Genomic DNA, 19652 nt, shown 5'->3' with positions numbered 1-19652 from the left:
TTTCTCGAACTTTAGAGGGAATTCTAACGATCACGCTCGTTTTGACTCTGCTGGGCAGCAACGAGATAGATCAAATTTTTCGATCGCCAGCATCAGTATCAAGTATCGGGGATTGACCGTTCGGGGTACCATGATTCTCAGCATGCATAGGAATGCGTTGGATGGGGGTTAGAATCAGTTGAGGTGCCGGTTGATCAGAAGGGTCCTTATGTATTGGCTGAAGTTTTGGGCTCTACTGATCAGTTCCTAGTGGATACAGGAGCGACACGTAGTGCGCTGTCTAAGCAATTGGTTCCGAGGGCTCCCCCATCTGGCTTAATGGTTACATCGGTAGGGTTTGACGGTACACTCTCCCGAAGCCCTCTTTCGCAGCCCCTCACATTTCAGGTTGATTCTTTTTCTGCACCCTGCCCGTTTCTGCTTGCCCCGTACACACCGGACAACATTATGGGCCTTGATATGTTAAAGCATTTTAGGGCTACGATCCGCTGCTCCCCTGCTGGTGTGCGGGTAATATTGAATGACAATTACCCCCGGTCTGAACGGATGTGTGTGGTCTCAGAGGATGCTTTGTTAGCTACCCTCCCACGTGCTTTGTGGGCCACTTCGGATACTGATGTGGGACAAATGGTGATCCCGCCGGTCCACATTAGTGTCCAGGAGGGGGCGGTGTTACCACGCCTCCCACAGTATCGCATTTCCCAGGAGGGGGAGGAGGCTCTCATACAGATTGTGCAGGATTTGATTACAGTGGGGGTAGTGGAAGAAGTTCCCTATAACATCTGTAATAGCCCGATTCTCCCCATTTTGAAAAAGGATACGGACGCCAGAGTTTATCGGTTTATAATTGATTTGAGAGAAGTAAACAAGATCGTGATACCTCAGTACCCAGTGGTTTCTGATATCACGACATTGCTTACTTTGGTCCCGCCTACGGCGACCATGTTCTCAGTTATCGATTTGAAAAATGCCTTCTTTTCCATTCCCATTCACCCCGATAGCCGATATCTTTTTGGGTTTACTTTAAATAATAGATCTTACAGTTTTTGTAGGATCCCTCAGGGCTACACAGAGAGCCCTAGCATTTACAGTCAGGCTTTGAAAAGACAATTGGATTCCTTTGTTCTGCTCGAGGGGGTCGCCCTCATTCAATATGTCGATGACATCTTGCTGGCGGCTGACACCTTGGAGTTGTGTGAGAAGAGTACGTTATCCTTACTTTCCTTTTTGGCATCCCACAATCATAAGGTATCTAGGAAGAAATTGCAGTTCTGTAGACCAAAGGTGACTTATCTGGGTCACCTTTTGTCTAAGGAGGGACGTGCACTCACACCGGATCGTATTCAAGTAATTTTGGACACACCAACACCGTCCACGCAGAAGGACGTGCGTGCATTTTTGGGTCTTGTTTCCTTCTGTAGGCAGTGGATATTGGGGTTTTCACATATAGCTAAGCCATTGTTAGCCCTTTTGACAAAAGACACGCCTATCCCGATCCCTTGGTCAGATGAGTGTGACGCTGCTTTTCAGCAATTATGACAGGCCCTCTGTTCAGCGCCAGTGTTAGGGACCCCTGATTATGCGAAACCCTTTTCGTTGTATGTGCATGAGAAAGATGGATGTGCATTATCAGTTTTAGTACAGATGCACGGCGATAAGCAGCGCCCTTGTGCATATTTTTCGGCTGTACTTGATCCTGTCGCCCGAGCATTACCAGGGTGTTTTCGCTCGGTCGCGGCGACAGCTGTGTCAATACGCCAAAGCGAGGGAATTGTGTTATCTCATAAGTTGTTGGTATTAGTCCCCCACGCTGTTGATGCCCTGCTTAATCAAACAAAGACGCAGCATTTGACCAGTGCCCGTTTAACGGGATATGAGTTGACGCTTTTGGCTCCTCATATTACGTTGAAAAGGTGCGTAACGTTAAACCCGGCCACATTGTTGCCATACCCCGAGACTCAGTCTGAAGCACGGAAAGCACATGATTGTATTCTTGTGACTGAGGAACAAACAAAGGGTCGTATTGATCTCCAGGATACACCCTTTCCAGATGTAGATGGAGAACTGTGGGTGGACGGATCATGCCTGAAGCTACCGGATGGTACGACTTCAGCAGCGTATGCAATTACCACGTTACAAACGATAGTGGAGACAGCACGCATACCGCAGAAATCAGCTCAAGCAGCGGAACTGATAGCATTAACACGAGCATGTGAGCTCAGTACAGGATTGTGTGTGAATGTTTATACAGATAGCCGCTATGCCTTTGGAGTAGCGCATGACTTTGGCCTGCTCTGGAAGGAGAGAGGGTTTTTAACGTCACATGGAGTACAGATAATGCATGGAGAGTTAGTTCATAACCTTTTAACTGCATTGACATATCCGAAGAAAATTGCCATCGTTAAATGTAGCGCCCATAGGAAAGTAGTTGATAAAGTTGGAGAAGGGAATGCGTTAGCGGACCGAGTGGCACGGGAGACTGCGATGCAGCCCGGTGCTACTGCCATGTATGTAGTAAAGTCACAGGTGGAAAGATGGCATGATGCGAAGGAGGAAGTGCGATAAATGCAAAGGACCGCTTCTGATAAAGAGCGGGAGCAATGGGCTAGCGAGGGAGAATTGGATGATGAAGGCTGCTGGAGGAATAAGCAGATGGATAGATGGAAATTACCCACGGCTTTTGTACAGCCTATGGTTCAGATGGCACATGGGCTAGCACATGTTGGGGCTTCCGCAATTGTGAAATTGCTTACTCAAGTTTGGGAGCATCCAGAGATTGCTAGCACGGCAAAGAGGGTGGTGCAGACCTGTATGATCTGCCTGAGGTACAACCCAGGAAAGGGTACTCGAACTCCAGCAGGAGGATTTGTGACACCTACTGCACCCTTCGAGGTTTTGCAGATGGATTACATCCAGCTTGAGCGCTGTAACAATTTGAAGTATGTTCTAGTAGTGGTTTGCGCCTTCAGTAAATGGGTTGGAGCGTACCCTACGAAAGATAATACTGCAATGACTACTGCGAAGCTGCTGTTGAAGGAGTTCTTCCCTCGATATGGCGTTTGTAGACTTCTGTGGAGTGATAATGGGCCCCACTTTGTAGCGGATGTTATAAAGTACGTCTTGAAGGGCCTGGGCATCACCCAGAAGTTCCACGCAGTATTCCACCCTCAGTCTGCAGGACTAGTTGAGAAGTATAATGGTACACTGAAGCTCAAGATCGCTAAAATTCAAGCTTCGACGTCTTTGACTTGGCCAGATGCTTTACCGCTGGCGTTATTGTCAATTAGGTCGGTACCACACTCTCGAACCGGTCTTACACCGTATGAGATTGTCTTTGGACGCCCAATGAATATTTGGGGTCCACCGAAACCTAAGGCTGTGTACGATGTACCTTGTGTAATGATGAGCGATTATCTGGCACAGTTAACGGATAACTTGGTTTCTATTCATCAACAGGTCCGAGAGGCGCTCCCTGATCGGTCTACCGGTGAAGGACATGGTCTCCGACCTGGTGACCATGTGATGGTAAAAATCTTCGACAGGACAAGCAGCTTGGAACCAAGATGGGTGGGTCCTGAGCAGGTCCTCCTTGCAACGAGGACGGCTGTGCGAGTTTCCAACAGAAAGAATTGGATCCATTCCCTGCATTGTCGGAAGGTGCCGCCTGGATTGGTGGAACCTGCTGTGCTGACCGATCAACGAGAAATCCTGGCTGCCGAGACAGGCCGTGCTGCGGAGCCAAGCGCCACTGAGGAGCTCATTCCGGACCACGCGACTCCTGGAGGAAGGCGATATCATCTTAGACCAAGGAAGTGAGTTCTTCAGTACCGGGACATATTGTCAGAACGGCCCTTGGGTTAGTGAAACGGAGAGCCAATGAGGCAAGGGGGGGGGATCAGCCCTGCATTAGTGTAGCGACACCCGTCTTGGCCCGTTGGTGAAGAAATCGACCGCTGCCCAAGGAGAAGAGTTCTGACAAAATCTTTAGTTTCAGGAAGATACTGGGTTTTCTTTTATTCTATCATGGAGAGGAAAAAGATTCTTTGTGCATCAGGGTTCATGCTGACAGTAGCTATTGTTGGGATAACCACATGGTTTGTGGAGGATGTGACTCCCGCTCGAAAACTACTTGTGTTGACAACTCCGGTGCCTGAGGAGCACTACTTTTATACATTACCGTATCAAGAGTTGAAGCATCGACAGTCTTACTTGAATAACACTTTCATCCAGATGCTGCATCATACCCACGTTGCTACGAACGCTACGAACTGTTGGATATGTGGGATGATGCCAGCCCATCAGAAGAAAGGAGGAACGCCATTCATACCACTTCCTTTCTCTCACAATGGCTCTTGTAGAGCCTGGTACACTTTGCTTTTTGCTACTCGGAAACCGACAGTGGGACGATTACTCTTTAGGCTCAACAAAGAGTGTCACCAGGATAAGAATGGGTATCCGCAAGCGAATGGGACAATTTGGGAATGGGAAGAGTACCGACCGGACAATGAATCCATTCCCTACATCTTCACGAACACTAGAGACACTGTGGGAAAGGACAAATTTGTGATTCAAGTGGCACAAGCTCAAGCGGACCTGTGTGTCCAGAGTGTGGGTTTTATTCCTGTTGGCGTTAGTGATTGTGTCACCGTTCTGAACATTGATGGGTTGAACAATAGTACCTTTCTTGCGTCTCATAATACATACTTTGTGTGTGGAAATAAAGGTTATTACCGTTTGCCGGCTGGTTGGTCTGGGGTATGCTATGTGGCATTCCTATTACCTCCTGTATTCCTAGCACCAGCATCTTATCATAAAGATCTGAAATTATTGAATAATGTGACTGTAAATAGGTATAAACGTACTCTATCAATTGATGATGTAGATCAGACTGATACCAGTCTGCAACAGTATATTGATTTTAATTTAGGATTGTTTTTCTTTGTTGGAGTTGCCTTAAATAGTAGGAAAGTTCGAAGATTAACAAGAGTTGTAGAGGCCGTGACGAATCAAACTGCTGCTGCTCTTGGGAATCTTACGGAAGAATTGCAAATTACTAGAATTGTTGCATTGCAGAATCGTATGGTATTAGATGTTATGCTAGCTGACAGAGGTGGAGCATGTAAAATTATCGGAAGTAGTTGCTGTGTGTTCATTCCTGATCATACGCCGTCAGTTTATAATGCCATTAATAAATTACATAAAATTGCAGCTGAAATCCATACAGAAAACGGCACTTGGTCCTTTTCTGGATGGTTTTGGGCATTGATCACTGCCTTGGGGTGGAAGGTCTTAACTGGTCTCTGTATCATTGTGGCAGTTCTGTTTTCTTGTTGTATCTGTGTTCAATGTGGTCCCTTGCTCTGTTCCTTATGTGTATCATTCTGTATTCCCGATAAGAAAGCTATTGCCGATGTCGCTCAACAGAAGCGTTTAGCTAAAGAAGTCGAAGAAATGATGACAATTGACATATATGATGATTACCCTAACAAACCGGATGTCTTCAGTAAATGCTGAAAGGGTCGTCTGTTGTAAATTGAAACAACGATGTGATTAAGCATTTACTAAAGACATGAATTCTCTACCTTAGAGTATGTTTCTTCTGTTATGTTGACTGAAGTTCGGACTCCATTTTGTATTATCATGTCTCCACGTGCTCACCACGCGAAGAGTCCGACCTCTGTGTTAGTTGCTCTTGTAATCTGCCTAGTAACAGTCTATAAATAGCTCCTTTGTCCATCTGGCGCATGCCCAGACTTGATCACATCTGTTATCAGTTAGCCTTGCTTGACCATGTTTTCGCGGGCTCAAGGAGTATGTCAGCTCCGCCCATATATTGATTCAGTATCGAAAATGACCATAAAAGGCAATATTCTCTCCCTCATGTTGTATCCACCCACTTATGAGCCCCTCTATTGTGTATAAAAGGGGACCATGTATGCAAGTTCTTTGTGCTACTCTATGCAATACTGAAGAGTGTTGTATGGATTGTAGGACCACCCTTAAGGGTTAATAAATCTTGTCTTTGTACTTTGCAGTTTCCGTGCCAACTTCCTTACAGATTTCATTGCAGGAGAGCGAACCCTTGTGTCCTGCGGGCCTAGCTGGGGCCTGTATTCATCACGACCATATCAAATGCTGCTGAAAGATCCAGCAGCACCAAGACTGCGGTTCCTCCCTTATCCATGATAGTTCGTATTTCGTCAGCTGTTTTAATAAGAGCTGCCTCTGTCCCATGCCCCTTTCGGAAACCAAATTGGATGTCGTCTAAGAAGTTGTTGTTTTCTATGTAGTCAGCCAGCTGAGTATTCATCACCTTTTCTATGATTTTTGCGGGGAGAGGCAGACCTGCTATGGGTCTGTAGTTGTTAGAGTCTGTGGGATTGAGATTGTGTTTTTTTAGTAGAGGTTTGATCACTGTCTCTTTCCAGATGGAAGGGTAAATTCCTGTTGAGAACATCGAGTTACAGGTGTTAGTGATTTCGGGACCTATGATTTCTGGTAAAAATTTTATTATGTTAGGCGAGCAGGGGTCGTTAGGGGATCCGGATTTGGAGGTGGAGATAAGATCAATTATGTGTTCTGTTGTGATCTTTGTAAATTCTGGGAAGGAGGGGGAGGGATCTTGGGTTTTAATTTGTGATGTTGCACAATTGCTAGACAAGGAGTCTGTGTTGGAGGTGGTGGGTTGTGCAGAGAAATTAGAGTAAATGTGCATAACTTTATTTTGAAAGAAACTGGCAAGATCATCACAGAGGGTTTGTGTAGGTGTTATCGCTGGTGTAGTGTCAGGTCCTGAGTGTTTGGTGACGGCTCTCTATAGTTGTTTTATAGAGTCCTGAGAGGATTCAATTTGGTTTGTGTAAAATATGCTAATTTCATTTATTAAGAGGTTTTATATTTGGAAAGAGCTTCCTTATACTGTAGTCGTAGTTTCGTCGCCAATGACGTTCTAAGTTTCTGCATTTCTGCCTTTCCAGTCTTAATTCCTCTGAAAACCAGGGAGCAGATGGTGTCATTCTATTTTTAGAGGTATTTTTTATTGGCACTAGGGTATCAAATGCTGAGTGGAGCCATTGTGTGTAGTGCATGGCTGCTAGTTCGGGATTGTCTGGGAGGTTTTGATGAGTAGATTTCAGATGTAATTTTATGTCTTCGGGGGAAATGCTATTCCAAGCTTTCAATTGGGAGGGTGCAGGGGAGTTGACCTGGTTGTGTATATTATGTTCAGTGTTGATGTTAAATTGAAATCTCCCAGGATAGTAAAGTTAGCTTCTCCTGCTGATGGTTCTGCTAGGAGAGATAGGGAAGACAGAAAGTCTGTCCGGGGTCCGGGAGGACGATATAGAAGAATGCCTTTAAATGTATATGATTTGGTAAGTGATATAGAAAAAGAAAAAGCTTTGCAACCTTTGCTAGGGATACTTTCTGTTTTAACAGTGTAGTGGTTACGATAAATGATAGCTAGACCACCGCCTCTTTTGTTGTTTCTATCTAGTCTTTTGGCAGAGAAATCATCCGGGGTTGCGGTGGCAAAATCAGGCCCCGAGGAAGGATCGGCCCAAGTCTCAGTCAGAAATAGAAGGTCGAGATTGTAATTTTCAATGAAAGCGAGTGTTTCGTATTTATGCTTAGGTAAAGAGCGGACATTGATAAGTGCGGTCGTGGCGATGTTTTTTTTATGAGTAGATGAATGCGCACTAGTGGAAGCAGGCTGTTTACTAGAGCTAGACATGTGGTTAAAATTTTTGCATGGTATTACAATATGGGTTCTTGTTGCAGCTGAAGTAAAGCAGGGACATGATTGTGACTCTTTAGAGGTGGCAGCAATATGGCATAAATGTGTCCTGGTGTAACTACGAAAACATGGTAGTTTAACTGGGTTACATGGATCAGGGGGGGGGCCCTGGGCGCGGTCCAGGCGCGGACGGGCGCTGACGGGCTTGCCTTTAGCGCGCCTTCAGCGCGCTAACGGCGCGCCCGCTGCGCGCGTCCGCTGCGCGAAGCGAGTGGCGTCGATCTTTTGAATGTTATTGCAAGCCGCTGACTGGAGGGCTTACCGGAAGTGCCAGTCCCTTCCTGTTGCACGTATATCCCTCCACTCAACCCGAATGATCGGTGGTGGACCGGGGATTGTGTGCGGCTGTAGCGGTATGTAAAATATGGTGCAAGGTCGTGTTTGTTTTAAAAAACAATCATAGTTTCAGTGCAATTTTAAAATATAACAGGTGATTAAACAGTTGGCAAGTGATATTTTCTGAGTGATGGGAGCCCTTTACCAGGCGCTCCCTCGAACACCCAACAGTGCAAGGAAGTGGCGGAGCCCTTATCCAGGCGCTCTTCAGAAAGTAAATCAATTCTTCTCTCTCTCACCTCTCTTACATTCAACACGGCAGTAGCCCCAATCTGCTCCCCGGGGGGGCAAACAGCCCACTAGATGCCAGGGATTTTTTTGGGGCAAATTTTAATTAGGGTGGGGGCATGGGCATGCCCATTTTGGGCAGCCCCCACCCTAATTAAAATTTGCCCAAAAGAAATGCCTGGCGATTAGTGGGCTTTTTGCCCTCTGTGGGGCAAAAAGCCTACTAGTCGCCAGGCATTTCTTTTGGGAACATTTTAATTAGGGTGGGGGCTGCCCAACATGGGCATGCCCATGCCCCCACCCCCTCCCCTCACAAATTACAGCCTTTCAGCCCCCCCTGGGGGGCAAATAGGGTAGTAGCCCCAATCTGCTGCCCCGGGGGGGCAAAAAGCCCACTAGACGCCAGGGATTTTTTTGGTCAATTTTTAATTAGGGTCGGGGCATAGGCATGCCCATTTTGGGCAGCCCCCACCCTAATTAAAATTTGCCCAAAAGAAATGCCTGGCATCTAGTAGGCTTTCCGCCTCCCCGGGGGGCAGATGGGGGCATTAGCCCCCAATCTGCACCCCCGGGGGAGCAAAACGCCCACTAGTGTTCCCCCAGGTCTCCCGATAAAAATGGTGCCTCACTTGTGTGGGAGGCCCGAGTACCTGCGACAGGCAAGGGGCCAAAACGTATTGAGGCGACATCAAAATTCCCTGTCACAAAACGACCTCGTTTTGCAAGTCCCATGACTTTTTGGCCCAGGGCTCGGCGGCCAACTAGGGAAACCTACCAAACCCACACATTTCTGAAAACTAGAGACCCAGGGAATTCCAGGGAGGCATGGCTTGCTTGGATCCCTCAACATTTTCTTACCCAGAATCTCCTGCAAACCTGAAATTTAGCACCCAGTGTTCCACCAGGTCTCCCGATAAAAATGGTGCCTCACTTGTGTGGGAGGCCCAAGTACCCACGACAGGCAAGGGTCCAAAACGTAGGGCCCGATTCACAGAATTAACTTAAGACAAAATCCTAAACTTACTACTTTTGGTATTCACAGACTGCACTTACTACTTTTGGTATTCACAGAATGCACTTACTACTTTTGGTATTCACAGAATGGATTTACGACTACTAACTTTACGTCTGCACTCGGGCCGGAGCTTCCGGCTCAGAGGCGGAGCTTCGGGGCCAGAGGCGGGGCTTCCGGGCCGGAGGCGGAGCTTCCGGCCCGGAGGTGGGGATTCCGGCCAGTGGTGAAAATTTAGCCATGGCCAAAATCTCCACCTCTGGGCCGGAAGCTCCGCCTCCGGGCCGGAATTTCCGGCACGAGTGCGGACGTAAAGTTAGTAGTCGTAAATCCATTCTGTGAATACCAAAAGTAGTAAGTGCATTCTGTGAATACCAAAAGCAGTAAGTGCATTCTGTGAATACCAAAATGGTAGTAAGTTTAGGATTTTGTCTTAAGTTAGTTCTGTGAATCGGCCCGTAGTGAGGCAACATCAAAATGTGTGGGTTTGGTAGGTTTCCCTAGGTGGCCGCCGAGCCCCGGGCCAAAAAGACATGGGACCCCCCTTGCAAAACCAGGTCGTTTTGTGATAGGCAATTTTGATGTCGCCTCAATATTTTATTTATTTACTTATAGAGTTTTATATAACCCGAACGTGACCCTTGGGTATCAGAGCGCTTCACAGTTACATGGGTTACATTTGGAATATAGCGGGTATAGCTATATACAGTTATATACAATATACAATGTATACTGAGGTACATTTGGAATATAGCGGGTATAGCGGCATTAATATATATAAAATCCGGTACAGAATTATCCTAGCAGTTACGGCAAAACAATTATACAATTATATACAATATACAATGTACCATGAGGTACATTTGGACTATAGCGGGTATAGCAGCATTAACATATATAAAAAAAAATATTTTTAAAAATACGGTACATAATTCTCCTAGCTGTTTCGAGAAAAAAAAAAACATATATATATATAGATATATATATATATTTTTTCTTCTAGGAACCTCCTCAGGAACAAGGTGTAAACAGTATTTCTATAAAAGTTGTTCTTTCCGCGGGTTCTACATCATAGATAGTTCATGATTAGGGCTCCCGGTTTTCCGTTTTTACGGATTTTTACATATAAATACAGACGGAAAACAAGTTTTCCTTTATCTGTATTTATATATAAAAAACGGGAAAATACTAGTAAATGTTGCTGTGCTGCCGTCTGGTGTCTCCCCCTCCTTAAAGGGGTAAGAGGTGACAGCCCGGGCTGAGAAAGCTTCCCAGGCACACACAGAGCTGCCGGCCGCACCCGAGTACTTCACATGTCTTTGAAAGGTTAATGAGGCGTTGGTTTTATTTCACCTCTTTTAGAGCCCCTGCCAGAGTCAGATTAGGAGCCTCTATTCACAGCATTGTTGTGGCTCTTGCACCATGCTGTGACGATTACAGCAATGGAGCATTTGGTGACAGGACCAGCGGCGTCACTAGGATTGGTGTCACCCAGTGCGGTAATTGATGGTGACGTGCGGTCTGCACCCCCCCCCCCACCCTCCTTGTGACGCCACTGGTTTATTGTAAATATGCCCCCAAGTCTGTTGACAGAACCGTACCAGTGTTTACCATCCTGTAATTGTAAAATGTAAATGTATTCATTTAGCGCTTATGAGCTTCGACGAGGCATTGAAGCGCTTTGTAATGTCAAGGCGGTAAAGTGCATATAGTGCCGTAGGGCGTGTGGATGCAGTGTCATAATAGCTTTAATTAGAAAACGTCAACAGTTGTACTTAATGTAATAAGCCAGGGAAGACATTTCTCTGCAGGAGCGCAATGCAGTTTACAGAGCAGAGATTGAGTGCTTGCATATAAAGTGAATTATCGCTCTCTTCCGATAAGATTGTTGGCGCTAAGTAATCCTACAACATGCAGCTGGTGGAATACGGTGCCCACGAAGGTGGCACATGCCCGAGCCAGCGCATCGTGTGGGTGAAAAGAGGTGCGAGCCTGTCAACTTTGAAATCATTTCCTCTATGTGACGGTAGGGAGAACGAGGAAATAGTGCTTTGAAGGGGTAGGGCGATGATGAGGGGTGCGCCTTTCTACCCACAGATAGCCATAACTAATCGAAACTCCGCACCTCTGATTAAGAAGTGCTCTGCAGCTGCCTATCTTGCCTAGGCTGTTTGGTATGTGTAAATGGGTTAGTGCAGCTCGGAGCACGCGCTCACGAACGAGCTGGGAACCTACAATGCGCGGTGGTTCCAGCTCACCCCACAGTTAACCATGTGTCACACGGTTCTCACCGGCCCGAGAGAACACGTGATGAGTGCCGAAGCCTTGTGTCACACAGGGCACTGTCTTTCTGCAAGTGTCTCCTAGTGTGGGCCTGTGGAACTGTCACTGCGTCTGCTTGCTTTGGTGTCACCCCATGCGATGGTGTCACCCGGTGCGGTCCGCACCCCCCTAGTGACGCCACTGGGTGGGACTCTTCTCCCTGATGGAATTAGCAGGTCTGGGAGGCAGCAGCTGCCTCTGGGGATGCAGAGCCGGTGCTTGACACGTGGATATCTCGAGAGGGGAGGGGGGTGTGGGAATGCAGGCAGCAGACCGGGCTGTGAGCTGGGAGGGAACTCAAAACAGGAGCGCTGTGTTCTGACACAGAGAGGCAGCCGTCTGGCGCAGTGCGGCCCTCTTAAACTCACGTTGGACATCCTCCGCTATGGATACAGCACTTCTAATAGCACCATTTAGGTGTTTCTAGTTACACCTGGCCAGGGACAGCTTTTAGCGCTAGTGGGGCACAATTGGGTTGCAGTTGAAGTCCGTGTGAGTTTCTCTCTGTGGGGAGTATGACAGAAACTGTAAGGCTCTGAGACAAATGGCTTGTGATAGCACTTTTAAGCATATTTGGGACATTTTGCAAATGGCAAAGTTTTCAGGTGAATATATAGTGTTGACCAATAAAAACTGAGCGCATGTGTGCATTGTCCATTTAAATAAATGTGGAAAAATACTAGCTGTAGCGTCGTCTTTTGCTTGTGGCAAAAATAAATGTGGATAAATACAGAAAAAATGCCCGAAAAATAAATATGGATAAATACAGACGGAAATGGCAAAAAAAGAAATACCATAAAACCGGGAGCCCTATTCATGATCCACGTTTAGGTACTAATCACTAATCACATTAACTAATCACAATGGTTAATCATGATGCTAATGATGAACAGTCTAGCCTAAGGAAGGAATTTGCTCATTAGGAAAAGCTTCGCTTCCTTCTTGAATGTTGCTGTATTTGGAATTTTTCTGATGTTTGGAGGGAGTGAGTTCCAGATTCTGGGGGCTGCTCCAGAGAAGGCGCGTTTTCTTCTCCCGAAAGATGGGAGGTTTCAGCAACAGCTCTCTGGCACTCCTAGCTGGTCTGCTTCCTCCAGATAGCTTAATTTTCTTAGCTAGGTACCTTGGTGTTTTGTAGTAGAGCACTTTGTGGGTAGTACATGCCAGTTTTAGTTGAATTCTGGCTTCATTAAGTATCCAGTTTAATGCTTTCAGGTGAGGGGAGAAGTGGTCGTATTTTCTTGATCCCGTAATGAATCTTGCGGCCGCATTGAGACATGCTTTTAGTGGTGCAGTGGAAGTTTTTGATAGACCTGCTAGAGTAGTACATCCATGTTCAATCCTTGAAATAACTAAGGACTGGACTGCCATTTTGAGGTCCACCGTAGAAAGGAGTGGTTTCAATTTTCTAATATAGTTCAGGTGAAACCGGGCACTCTTTGCCAATGATTTGATGTGGGCTTTCATGTCTAGGTTCTTATCAAGCGTGATTCCCAGTGATTTTGTAGATTCAACTAGAGTAGGGGCGCAGTTTAGCGCTGTGATCCGTTTGGTCCACTCCTTCGCTTCTGTGGGGTTCTTAGGTGGTGATATAGGAATTCCGTTTTTTGTGCATTTAGTTTCAGGTGATTGCTAGTTAACCAGTGTATTGACACTTTTAAGGCCTCATTCATTATCTTGATGTCTTCCAGTGACGTGATCTTGATGTAGATCTGAGTGTCATCCGCGTACATGTGATAAGATATGTTTGCGTTTCAGAGAATTTCTGTAAGGGGTTCGACGTAAAGGTTGCATAGTGACGGAGATAGTGTTTATCCTTGAGGGACTCCAATCGAATTTGGGCATGATGTTGATAGCGTCTGGTTGACCAGGAATCTTTGTGTTCTGTTCTGAAGGAAGGATTCAAACCATATCAGAACAATTCCAGATAGTCCCATCCTGTCTTGAAGTCTGGCTAGCAATTTTTCATGATTTACCGTATCAAACGCAGATGACAGGTCAAGAAGGACAAGTAAGCATGTTTGATTGTAATCTAGGGCCTTTAGCTCATCGGCCACTATATGTAGGATTGCTGTTTCCATACTGTGGCCTGGTCTGAATCCGGATTGGCAGTCGTCCAGCAGCTTGAAATTGGCGATGTGATTGCTCAGCTGATTTTGAACACATTTCTCAATTAGTTTGGCAAGTACTGGAATATTGGTTACTTGGCGAAAGTTATTTGGCTCTGCCGGGTCGGCGGTAGGTTTTTTGAGGATGGGGAGGACTTGACCTGTTTTTAGGCACTCTGGAAGGATCCCTTGAGATAGTGAGGCATTTATTATTTCTGTCCATATTAGGACGACGATATGATTGATTCTTTTTAGGCATTTCGAGGGGAGGGGGTCATTGTAGTGATTATTAGGTTTTATATCCGATAGAGTTTTGTCAATGGTATTCTGATCATATAACTTGAAGGTTGCCCATTGTGCATTGTTTTTCAATCTATCGTGAATGTTTGTCATGGTATCAATGTTCTGTGGTGGTAGTTGGCTGGTTAGGTTGTCGGCTGCCATCCTGAGCTCTTTTTCTAGCGAGTTATCCTTGTCAGTAAAGAATGTAGAGAATTCTTCGCAGCTCAGTTGGGGTTTAGCCGTTTCTTGGGCAGATTTGGCCAACTTATTTGATTGTTGCTTTAACATCTCTAATAGTTTCCACGGTCTGTTTTTAGCATTGTCCAGTTCCGATCTAAAAAAATCTTTTTTGGAGTTGAGTACCCTTTTGTTGTACTGGTTTCTGATTTTTCTGAGAGTGTTAAGCTGGGGGGATGATGGGTGCTGTCTCCATTTTCTTTCTACAAGTCTCAGTTTCCGCCTATCTTCATTCAGTGTTTCGTTGAACCATGGATTTTTATCTTTCTCTGCTATTCTTTTCAGTTTTAGTGGCATGGTGGCGTTGACTATATTCCTCATTGACTTATTGTAGTGCTCAGTGAGTTCATTAATGTTCAGCAAGTTGTTGGGCGGATGTAGTTCCTTCTCACATCTTTCTACTAGTAGCTGAATATTAGGGTCTTTGGTGTCCCAAATCCACTTTTTAGGTTTGACAGGCTGCGCGGTCTTGCTCTTTTTATGGTTGGTATCAGGAAGGTTATGGCATGGTGATCTGACCAGTCGCAAGGAACAATTTAGTGGACTGTAATATCTTTACTCTTCGAAATTACCCAATCTAAGGTTGCCCCTTTCAAGTGAGTTGGCTGTGTGCAGGCTTGAGTAAGGTCTAGCTCTGTTAAAAAGCCTTTAAGTGCATTAACCTGTTTGTCATTATTGTCGTCCCAGTGTAAATTGAAGTCGCCTAGGAATATGTTATTGGCGTGACTGTTAGAGTTCGTCGTGATGATCTCCATTAACTGATCTATGAAAGTAGCATTATTGCCTGGTGGAGGGTAAAGCGCATGCAGGTTGCACTTTTGATTGTCTGCAGTTCTTATATTGAGACCTAGGTATTCACATGATTCGAGAGGGTCTGATTGTATTTGGTTGACCTCTATCTCCGATCGATGTATGCAGGCTATCCCGCCACCTGTCCTTTTTTGTCGGTCTAATCTCACAATGTTATAACGAGGGGGCACCAGTAGATCCATGAGAGGGAAAGAGGATTCCGTGAGCCATGTTTCTGTTAGGATTGTTATGTCTATTTCCTGGTTTACAATGAGGGCAGCTATGTCAGAGGCATGTTTTGCTGCAGATCGACAGTTGAGCAGTAGGGATAGTAGCGGTTTCCCTGAGATACTAGAGTTCATCTCTTGAGTATTGGCGGTTAGCTGGACTTGTTGTAGGTTGTTAAGGTTGGGTTTCCTGTTCTTAGGACAGCATGTTCGATTTGCATCGATCGGAACTGATTTAATTTCCTCACCTCTGCTGCTAACTTTATTCTCATACGACCGTAGTATGGTTAGGGTTTCATCGTCTGATAAGTATTTAAGATTTCTGTTTGGTTGATTTTGCCTGTTTAATAATGTCATGGTTGTCTCTCCACTCCTTTATTGAATATTATACATTAATTTTTGGACGTGTTCGATTTTGGAGTGGGTGCTTATCGTGATTTGTAGTATTTTTTTTCCATAGTTTGTAGTGTGTTTAATATGTCCTGTGACATATTTCTCACTTGTGTTTGGAGAGCTTCGATTTCTCTCTGAGTCTGAAGTGATGTCTTAGGAGTACGCATCTGCCTATTTAGGGTTTTGTTTGAGTGCTGTTGCTTTAGAACTTCTCTATTTGTGGAGTGGGATGCGCTCCTTATGTTCTGAGATCTTGATCCTACGCTAGTAGGATATGATTTTCGTAAAGTCATAGATGTAATTTGTAAGGTTGTTTCTTTATTTCTGTCTGGAGGTTCCTGTTGACTGGCCTGCATGTTGGAGAGGTCACATCTTGAGGTAAAGGAACTGAGTCTTCCCGCTGTAGTGGCGTCGGGCGGAAATGGCATATGGAATAGAATTATCTCCTGTCTCTGTATCACTTCCGTCCCATGTGTCTCATATTAATGTTGTGTCTCCTGGTATCATTGTAGGTTGAGGTTCTAGAGGGTCTCTTAGTGTTGTGAACTCTGTGGTGGTAGTGTCTGTGGTGAGTTGGGTGGTTATTTGTGTGGTTTGGTGTTGATTAGATAACGTTGAGTTATCTACACACTCTTTTAACGTTGAAAACAGGTTGTCAAACTTTTCTAGCTCTTCGTTATTTGCTTGTATGAGTACAATTCCGTTCTTGTAGATAGTTATGCATAGCTTCGCTCTTAATCTTAATCTTGGTGATGGAGCGATCATAAGTTTTGTTCCATGTGGGATGTTAATTATATTTTTTATGTTGAACATCTTCGTAATGGCCATGCGCCATTTAGCCACTTTTCTGGTGTAAAATATCAAGTCATTAACAATTATGCCTTTGTTTAGATTGAAGTAGGGGTCGGAGATCAGCATGTCTGGGTATTTTCTAATTAGGTTGTGTTTGAATTTTGTGGCTGCATTCTTAGATAGGTTTGTTGGGTATTTCATGACATAGGAGTTTATGCCTGCTAAATTTAAATGTACATTCGTTCATATTTACTGAGTAATGTTAAATACTTCTTCTGTGTGTTCCTGCATTGGTTGTCTCACTATGATGTCTTTACCAGTCTCTCGTTGTTTGCGGGTCTATTGTTGTTCCTGTAGGTAGATGTCTTTCCTCTCCTTTGTTTCCTTGTTTCCCAAAATGATGTATCCTCTCGCCCCTGGGTCGTGCTTTTAATTGTGATCGTTTGGAAATTATCCTTCTCTGGAATAGGTTAGGGCGTAAGGAGAACGTATTATTCTATGATATTTCACAACCCCATTTGTAATTATTGGAGTTATACTTAGTCATTCCAAGTCTGGCCGCCGAAGGTCCTTTTCTATTTCTACACCCAGTCCTCTTTTTGTTGCCCTATCCAGGTTGCTGCCATTTTGGAGATTGAGCATTAAGGGGGGGAGTAGACCTTCACTCAAGTTGGCCAGGGCAGTATGTAGCAAAAAGAAGGCAATTCACGTATATAAAGAGGGAGTCGGTGGAAAAAGGAAGCAAGCACCACTTGCGTACTTGTGTATCAAGGTAGATGATGATTGCTGTGCATTGTCTGCCTTGTGTTTGCCTCACATCGTTTTTAGGTCAGCAGCCGCAGCCAGCAACGTGGTGCGCTGCCACCTTATGGGGAGATCAAATGCACTCACCAAAAAATATCAGTTCCATGGCTCCTGGGGGCATCCGATCAGCGGAGATAGAGTGAGAGAATCCCCACGCATCGGAGAATGTCTGGCGCTACCAGCGGGGTCTCAGCTGGGATAAGATTGAATAAAGGCAATCACCGAGTCGAGACGCAAGACCCTGCAGGAGGGCGCTGGGGCCCGAGAAAGTTCCAACAGCGGGTGTGCGACGTGATCAGTGGGGTCCCAAACGTCAATGCCACTCGCGGTCAATGAGTGCGACTCGGCTCATAGGGACTCGCTTTCCATTCCTCGCAGACAGGACAATCCTGTTCATTGCTCCCTGGCGACAATCACAGTGCTGCGGCGATGCCTTCCATTCCTCGCAGATGGGACAATCCTGTTCCTGGCTCCCTGGCGACAACCACAGCGCTGTGGCGACACCACAGGTTCCATAACGCTCCAGCACTTCCAGCGTTTCCAGCGAGGATCCCACGTACACTCGTCGAGGCAGGACGGGGCGCTGGACGATCTTCTTTGGGGTAAGCGAAACGACCCGGCTAGTTGCAGCTAGCAGGCGGGTGGATGTCGGGTGGGTGGTGGGGTTTATAGAGGTTTTGGGCCTTTGCCTGTCGTGGGTACATGGGCCTCCCACACGAGTGAGGCACCATTTTTATTGGGAGACCTAGGGGAACTCTGGGTGGTAGGAAATTTGTGTCGGCCCGGTGATGCCACAACTTTCCCACACAAAAATGTGTGAAAAAAGTGATTTTTTTCAGTTCAGTTTCAGGTTTGCAGGGGATTCTGGGTAAGAAAACGTTGGGGGATCCCTGCAAGCCATACCTCCCTGGAATCCCCCAGGTGTCTAGTTATCAAAATTCTGTGGGTTTGGTAGGTTTCCCTAGGTGGCCGCCGAGCCCCAGGCTAAAAAGTCATGGGACCCCCCTTGCAAAACCAGGTTGGTTTGTGATAGGTAATTTTGATGTCGCATCAATAGTGGGTCCTTGCCTGTCGCGGGTACTTGACCCACCCAAGCAAGTAAGGTACCATTTTTCTCGAAAGACTTTGGGGAACTCGGCGTGGGTCGAAATTTGTGGATCCACGCAGATTCCAGAACTTTCCACCACAGAAATGTGAGGAAAATGTGGGTTTTTTTTACACTTTTTTAGGTTTGCAAGGGATTCTGTGTAACAGAACCTGGTGAGAGCCAGTCAAGTCACCCCATCCTGGATTCCCCTGGGTGTCTAGTTTTAAAAAATGTATAGGTTTGCTAGGTTTCACTAGGTGCTGACAGAGCTAGGGATAAAAAACTACAGCTAGGCACTTTGCCAAAAAAGGGTCATTTTTCACTGTGAAATTGTGGTGTGTCCACGTTACGTTTTGCGCCATTTCCTGTCGCGAGCACTAGGCCTACCCACACAAGTGAGGTACCATTTTTATCGGAAGACTTTGGGGAATGCGGAGTCGGTAGAAATTTGCAGATCCACGCAGATTCCAGAATTTTCCACCACAGAAATGTGAGGAAAATGTGTTTTGTTTTTACAATTTATTAGGGTTGCAAGGGATTCTGGGTAACAGACCCTGGTGAGAGCCAGTCAAGTCACCCCATCCTGGATTCCCCTGGATGTCTTATTTTCAAAAATTTATAGGTTTGCTAGGTTTCCCTGGGTGCCGGCAGAGTTAGGGTTCAAAAACTACAGCTAGGCACTTTGTCAAAAATGGGTCATTTTTCACTATGAAATTGTAGTGTGTCCACGTTGCGTTTTTGCACCGTTTCCTGTCGCGGGCATTACGCCTACCCACACAATTGAGGTACCATTTATTTTGGAAGACTTCGGGAAACGCGGGGTGGGTGGAAATTTGTGGATCCACGCAGATTCCAGAACTTTCTACCACAGAAATGTGAGGAAAATATGTGTTTTAATTTTTTTTTAATTAGGTTTGCAAGGGATTCTGGGTAACAGAACCTGGTGACAGGCAGTCAAGTCACCCCATCATGGATTTCCCTGGGTGTCTAGTTTTCAAAAATGTATATCTTTGCTAGGTTTCCCTAGGTGCCGGCAGAGCTAGGGTTAAAAATGTACAGCTAGGCACTTTGTCAAAAAAGGGTCATTTTTCACTGTGAAATTGTGGTGTGTCCACGTTGTGTTGTGCGCCATTTCCTGTCGCGGGCACTAGGCCTACCCACACAAGTGAGGTACCATTTTTCTCAGAAGACTTTGGGGAACGTGCGGTGGGTGGAAATGTGTGGATCTATGCAGATTCCA

General features: G+C 45.7%; 1 protein-coding gene and 1 non-coding gene across 4 annotated transcripts in view; both read left to right on the top strand.

The window, feature by feature from the left end:
• The window catches only part of LOC146808733 (uncharacterized), a 415671-nt gene that overhangs the window by 343701 nt on the left and 52318 nt on the right, over nt 1-19652 (top strand). The window lies entirely within an intron of this gene.
• On the top strand, nt 8452-8601 carry LOC146808734 (small nucleolar RNA SNORA69). Its single transcript, XR_014967154.1, has one exon. It is a non-coding gene; the product is annotated as a small nucleolar RNA SNORA69 (small nucleolar RNA).

This window comes from Triturus cristatus, chromosome 7, assembly GCF_964204655.1.
Source record: "Triturus cristatus chromosome 7, aTriCri1.1, whole genome shotgun sequence".
NCBI classification, from domain to species: domain Eukaryota; kingdom Metazoa; phylum Chordata; class Amphibia; order Caudata; family Salamandridae; genus Triturus; species Triturus cristatus.
Note: the sequence above shows the minus strand (reverse complement) of the source record. Positions and strands in the feature narration are given on the sequence as shown.